The sequence below is a fragment of the Belonocnema kinseyi genome, chromosome 4 (genome assembly GCF_010883055.1).
Source record: "Belonocnema kinseyi isolate 2016_QV_RU_SX_M_011 chromosome 4, B_treatae_v1, whole genome shotgun sequence".
Taxonomy (NCBI): domain Eukaryota; kingdom Metazoa; phylum Arthropoda; class Insecta; order Hymenoptera; family Cynipidae; genus Belonocnema; species Belonocnema kinseyi.
In genome coordinates, this window is record NC_046660.1 from 143,904,202 (window position 1) to 143,911,163 (window position 6,962).

At 35.8% G+C, this 6,962-nt stretch overlaps 1 protein-coding gene across 2 annotated transcripts in view; it reads right to left on the reverse strand.

Annotated features, from left to right (window-relative positions):
* Positions 1 to 6,962, reverse strand: part of LOC117171797 (NADH dehydrogenase [ubiquinone] iron-sulfur protein 4, mitochondrial) — a 57,306-nt gene that overhangs the window by 42,276 nt on the left and 8,068 nt on the right. Inside the window, exon 1 of one of the 2 annotated variants that reach the window (XM_033359409.1) lies at positions 2,618 to 2,639. The exons of the other annotated variant lie outside the window; for it this stretch is intronic. The gene's annotated coding sequence lies outside the window, so the exon portion shown is untranslated. Of the gene's footprint in view, positions 1 to 2,617; positions 2,640 to 6,962 lie in introns of those variants that run through there. 2 annotated transcript variants of the gene reach the window in all.

A 6,962-nucleotide genomic window follows, 5' to 3' on the forward strand; every position in this document is an offset into this window, starting at 1 on the left:
GCCACAGAGCCGCATTCAGGATGTGACATCTATAAAGGATAATCTCTGAAGCAGATACAAACGTCTCATCCGACGGATTTGGTCAGATCTCTTGATATCGGGACAAGAACGGTTATGCACATGAACAAAAGCATGCATCTTAAGTCTTCCGTTCCGCGACTGTATATCTCATGCCGTCAAGGGGGTCGCGGAATATTGAGCCTTGAATGTCTTCACAACAGGATCATTCTGGGTACAGTAAATAGAGTTGCAAATGGAAGAGACCCTCTTCTTAAAATGGTCAGGAAGCACGAAGAAGTGGGCAAAGGAGCGTTTCTATACAAAGCAGCGGACGAGGCTGCTGAAACACTTGGGCTCAACTTCAGTATTAGGGGTGAGCAAAATGCATCAAATCTTATCTATTTCGAGTACTCACTCCTGAAAGCTCGGATTAAGAAAGCACAAGAGAAAAACTTTCGTGAACAACTACTCGATAAGAGGATGCACGGTATCTTCCACAGAAATGTCGAGGATCAGTCAATGTCGTGTGAGCTAACGTTTGCTTTCCTTAAATCGCCCGGATTGAAGTCTGGTACGGAGGATTTCATTTTGACATGCCAAGACGGTGTCATTTCCACCTTAACATACCGTCGCCACATTTTGAGCCAAGACATTCCCGATAATAGCTGCAGGGCGTCCCATGCACACCCCGAGCATTTAGCTCACATACTATCTAGTTGTCCAACTCATGCGGGAACGACCTACAATTGTCAAGAATGAGAGGTGCCACATATACTGGAACTTTATATTCTTGACAATTGTTTCAGTTGCACGCTCGAGGCCCGACATGATTCTTCTTGGCTGCAAGAAGCAAACCATGTTCGTTATCGAATTTTCGGCACCAGCTAACAAAAACATCACAGCCAAGGAAAATGAAAAGAAAGAGAGGCTTAGAGACCTTATAAGGGAGTTGCAACGATGGTACCCGGAATATTCTGTTTAGCTAATCGTTCTTATCATCGGCGCTCTTTGAGGTGCCAAGCTTTCACTCGTTAATAGTCTAAAAAGCATCCCTGCGTGTCAACAATATGCTAAAACACTTGCAGGAAAAATGCAGATGGCAGTCGTCCCTGGGTCGCTCCGTGTTCTCAAGGTGCAAAGAAACTTTTGCTGGATCGTCGTATTGATTCCGTTACACGCTGTAACCACCTATCTCACGGTCGTGAGACGTGGTTGTGGCTGGAATTTTACCGCGATTTCTCTGGGAGCAGGTGCAGTTTTTCAGATTAGCATCCACTCCCGGCGAAATCCGGCGGTTGTCCTTATGAAAAATTTTTTAATATATACATGTATATACAGGGTGCAATTTTTAGCTTGAAACTTTCAAATATCTCGAAAAATAGACACTCTATGAAAAAATGTTATGAATCAAAATTGAATCACTATACGGAGTACATACACTGATGTTAAAATCGGTTCCCATACACCACCCCCTGGGGGTGGGGGCCCGTTCAAAATCTTTAATGGGAACCCCTATTAATATTGCATCATCAGATTCTTTGGGTAAAAATGCGTATGATTTCACTTAAAACATTTTTTTCGTTTCACGATAGATGGCGCTGTAATCGACGGAATTCAATTTTTCTTTATTTTACTGTTACTGTGAATGCACGCTTCCGATTATGCAATACATTAACACTAAAAAATATACCATTTTCATTGTGACATGACTGACCTCTGAAAAAAAGAATTTTTCAAATCGCTACAGAATCTTTGAACGAATGCAATAAAAACTCGTACATAAAAAAATACATCGCGATGAACATAGTTAGAATCTCCTTCTTTTTTAAGTCTGTTAAAAATAAGGGCAATCGAGCTTCGGATCTCTTTGGTATTTATTATTTTGAAAAACATGCCAAAACGTTTTAGCTCTGGCATTGTTGTATATTTAGGTCAGCGGAGGCTATCGAAATATTACGAACGTGTTTAGTTTTTTCTTTCCTTAAATACAGTAAATTAGAAAAAATAAATTTAAGACAAAACTTAGTATAGTTAGATCAAAGATTATTCCGAATGCTACTTTACAATGGAGTATCTAACCGTACGAGAAAAAATTGAAATGGTTCTGGTGTATGGAGAAGCAGCTGGACGAAATCTTGATAATGCTTTCAATCTCTACGGTCAGCGTTTTCCAAATCAAATTGTATCACTTGCTTCATTTTGGAAAATAAACTGTCAATATTGCTTGAAGACTAGAGCTTAGAAATACGGCAGAACATGTGGTTTTAACATGATGGTTGCCCGCCACTCTATTCAGCGATAGCACTATTAGTTCTTGATCATGATTTCAATGGTCTCTGCGTTGGTAGAGGCGGTCCGATAAATTGGCCTGCAAGGTCGCCAGATCTTACTTCGCCAGATCTTACTTCGCCAGATCTTACTTCGGCAGATTCCTTTTTGTGGGGCTATCTGAAAGACAAAGTGTGCAAAGAAAAACCAACACGGGAGAATATGATTTACCGAATTACAAGTGCATCTGCTGAAATTCCAGAAGATACACTTCTGCGTTGTGTAAATTCATTTGAATTACGGATTGATAAGTGCATTGAAGTCGAATGTCATCATTTTGAGCACTTACTTTAATTAAAAGATGATTCCCTGAGTACTTCGAATCGTGAGAGGCGAGGGGACTCACGTTAATCAAGCACCCCGAAGGGAACAGAAAACTGCTAACGTGCACGTCGTTGTTCCTGGATTACGCTAAAAATAATAGATTGTTTTAAGACTAATTTCGAGCATTGTACAATCGTAAGCGTGCATTCTCAGTAACAGTAAAATGAAGAAAAATTGAAGTTCGTCGATTACGGCACCATCTATTGCGAAACGAGAAATATGTTTTAGACAAATCATACGCATTATTGTCCAAAGAATCCGAATATGCAATAAAAAATTTTAGCTTCCAAATCGAAGTATTTCGGTATATATTCCCGGTAGTGAACGGGTATGCCGACGTTCGATGAGACACACTGCTCGCGTCGCATGTACACTAGGGTAGTCCAAAAATACATGGCCAAATTTGTTTGCATGCTAAAGGGCAACGATCCCTCCCATTTTATTCCAAATCAAAAAAAAGAAATTCCCTAATTTTTTATGTTTTTATTATTTTATTTTAACAGTACCAGTTTTGACTTGAAGTTTCCCCTGTAAGATGCATGGAAAAAATCAATTTTGGAGTTTTTAGAATAATTTTTTAGGATTTGAAAAAATATGACAGAAAAGTTTGGGAGTTTGTGGAAAATTATCCAACGAAGAATTTCATGTTTCAGACATATAGGTTTAACACCCCTAATACACCCCCACGACTACCTTAAAACTACCTTTAAAACCAAAAATGTTAATTCTTCATGAAATCGATCTTTTCAACACTGTATTCTCGTCTTGTTTTTACTTCAAATTATTAATTTTGGCCTGGTGGAATATTTATTATCATTTTTTAATTAATTTTCAATTATTCAAACAAATGGAATTTGTATAAATAACTCTTTTCCGAACATTTATTTTTTCTCCTGAAAATTATTACTACTAGTCTAGTGGAATATTTACTAATATTAGTTCATTCATTGTGAATTGTTTAAAGAAATCGAATTTGTTTAAATAATTTTTTTTATCAAAATTATTAATATTTCTTTATTGGAATGTTTAATAACATTGTTTGAATAATTAAAAAAAATTTAATTGTCATTAAAAAAATGTTTGAAACAAATAGAATTTGTTTACATAATTAAAAATTAATGAACCAATATTAATAAATATTCCACTAAACCCACATTAAACATTTTTATTTTTAAAATATTCGAAACGAAAATATGTAAACAAACTCCATTATTTTAGATAATTGAACATTAATAAACTAATGTTAATAAATATTCCACTAGACCAAGAGTAATAATTTTAAGGTGTAAAAAAAAATTTTTTTAAATGATTTGAAAAAATTCTATGTGTTGTTTGGCCTAAAAATCCAGGGGATCGGGGAAAATCTTAGAAGGGAGTGAGGGTGAGCTTAATGACCTCCCTCGGGTGATTCGGATCCCCAACGGTTAAAGCGCGTTCTCAGGCTGGAAAATTAGCCCATCACTACCGATAGGAATCTCTGAGTATTCTCAAGCGAAATAGCCTGGCCCATTTGAGTCTACAAGCAGAGTCGATTTGAATGATTTAGTCTCTGAGATAGTCTGAGAGATTTGGGTCCTTGTCATGGTCCTTTTAGTGGTCCTTTTAAGAGTGGTGTGACGGTAATATAATGCTCCTTTTGTATTCGTCACGTACCGAGCGGGAAGAGTTATTTACAGTAATAGACTATCGCTAACCTGACTTTCCCTTTTTAAATTTCTCTTCAAATTATTAACACTTTTTTTTTAATTGATGAATTTTCTCATTACTCTAATTTATAATTATAACTTATTTACTAATATACAATTTTTTATTTAAATTAAAAAATGTCTTTTTTGGCGTATCCCATTCCATTGACGAGAAACGTTGTATTAATTCCGAATTAATGTTTTAGGCTGTTAACTATGAAATTTAAAAAATATTCTTCTAAATTTTAATCCACAAGCTTAACAAAGAACCCTTGAGTATCGGCTACTCTATTGATATAGCCTCTCTACTTGTTATTTATGATCGAATTCTCATTTCAATTTCAGCCTCTCTGCTTGTTATTTATGATCGTATTTCAATTTCGGAAAGGACATTTTAAAGCCTTTAAAACATTAAAAGGAGCTACCTAGACCTTTAAATATATCTATCTGAGTGCCTGCGGAGAATTTCTCTGAGCTTCTCTGACCCTAGAGAACTTACAATTTTGAATTGTTTGATTTCATGTTTTGACCACAGAATATAAATGTCGAAATACAGAATCAAACATAGAGCTTTCCGAAAAATGGTCTGGTTCTTGTTTTATTCCAATTAATTGAAAATTGATGCATTTTATGCGCCTGGGAAATAGCAAACCGCCACCATATGCGCACTCATGGTGAACGGAATATTAGGGCCTGCGTCTCGACATGAAACGACGGGTGGTCTAGAGTATTACTTTTTCGACCATACTTTAAACATCGTAAAACTCGGATCGAGTCCAGGATTGAGATTGAGTAACTGCCATGCCTCATTCAACTTTCCTATTGTTAGAGATTACAGCGGTTTAAAGTGATTGAAAATGATTAAATATTAATGAATTTCATTTATATATTCTGCAATCGGTTCATTACATAACGACGAGACGATTAAAAAAAGATAGAAGAAAATCAGTTTATCCGTTCCATTTCTGGATATACCTTTTTTCTCTCTTGTCCGATCATACAGCAAAAAATACTGAAAAAAAATGCTGCGCCCAAAATTGGAAATGGTTGAAAAGGAGAAGTATGGAATTTCCGTTTATTTTATTTTCAAGGTTGAAACTGGAAGGGTATGCAATTTGTAGCCTTTTCTTGAGCAATTCCTTTTCCACAGTTTTCAATTGAAAACTCTGCAATCACAGACATTCATAATTTTTCTATATTTTTTCTTGAATCTTTATTTGTTTCAAATAAAACTGCTTTCGTCACAATGAATGTTCTGTTGATCAGAACTGATTAAATAATTTGCTTTAAGATTCATATTTTGTGGTTTAATTCCACTGCTTTTCATTAGAAAAATTAAAATATTATTCACAGAAAGTGGAGGAGCCTACATTTTCGAGGTGGGGACCGAGCCATAGACTTATATTATTAACAGACACAATGAGTGAAGTTTATACTATGCAGCGCCCTAAATATGACCCAAAAATAAAAAAACCTACATTTTTACGTTCATTATTGTTACTTTTTAGCAAATATTCGTCGTATTTTTTATACAAATAATTACTAGTGGACAATTTAAATATTTCTCATTACTTATCAAACAATTTTCAATTGTTTACAGAAATGTCAATGATTTAAACAATTATTTAATCCCAAAAAATGTGAAAAATAATCGTATTTGCTGATTTAAATGTAATTGTTTGTACTTGTTTGTAGTATGTATGTATGTAAGTACTTAATCTCTCCCTTTTACGGGTTTGAGGGCCACCGCTCCCTGTACATATATTTACAATTCCATCCTTAGTCTAACTTAACTACTACTTATATTCTACTCTTTCGCATTACGTAGGATAAACAATAGTAACAGTAGTGATATTAATTCCTAAAATGAGCGAGCTTCCAGGACTTCCGTTTCCTCTTACCATAAAAAAAATGTATTTTCCACGATATTTAAAACAATTTTCGTTTTTTACTGTCCCTTTTCAGGATCACCCGTTTGGCTCTGCCCTACTCCCTTGCTTTCCTTTACTTTATCCAATTTCTTCATCCACATCACTCCCTGTCCACTACCATCCAAGATCCATCTTACACACTCATCCACACTCAACTGTCCCTCTTCCTCTCCTGTACATCTCTCTAATACATGTGCCCATGACTCCATTTCGTATCCACATACTCTGCATAAATTCTCCTCTTCATTCATCCAATATCTGCATGCTCTCACTCCTTCTCTCATTCTGAACCGTACAACCCTACTCAATTTTTCTTCCTTTTTTATTTTTTGCAGATATTCTGGTTCCGTCAACCCTTTGACCATCATATACCATATATTGTACCTCGAATCTATCATCTTTGTCCATCTCTCTTCTCCTTGTTTAACCAATAGCTCTAACTCTATGTCCTGCCACTCCATAACCCCTTCTCGAATATTACACACCCTTCTCATTTTTCTCCTTTCTACCTCGCATCTTGAATTTCCCACATTACCTCTCGCTTCATTGTTCCGAATTTCACCGAAACATGCTTGTGCAATTTTACTTCTCGCTCCCCTTTTTAGCTTCTCTTCAAACCTCCATGCTCTCTTAATTTGTCTAGTAACCATATTTTCTCTTCCTAACTCTTCTTTTAACATATATCCTGGGCAAC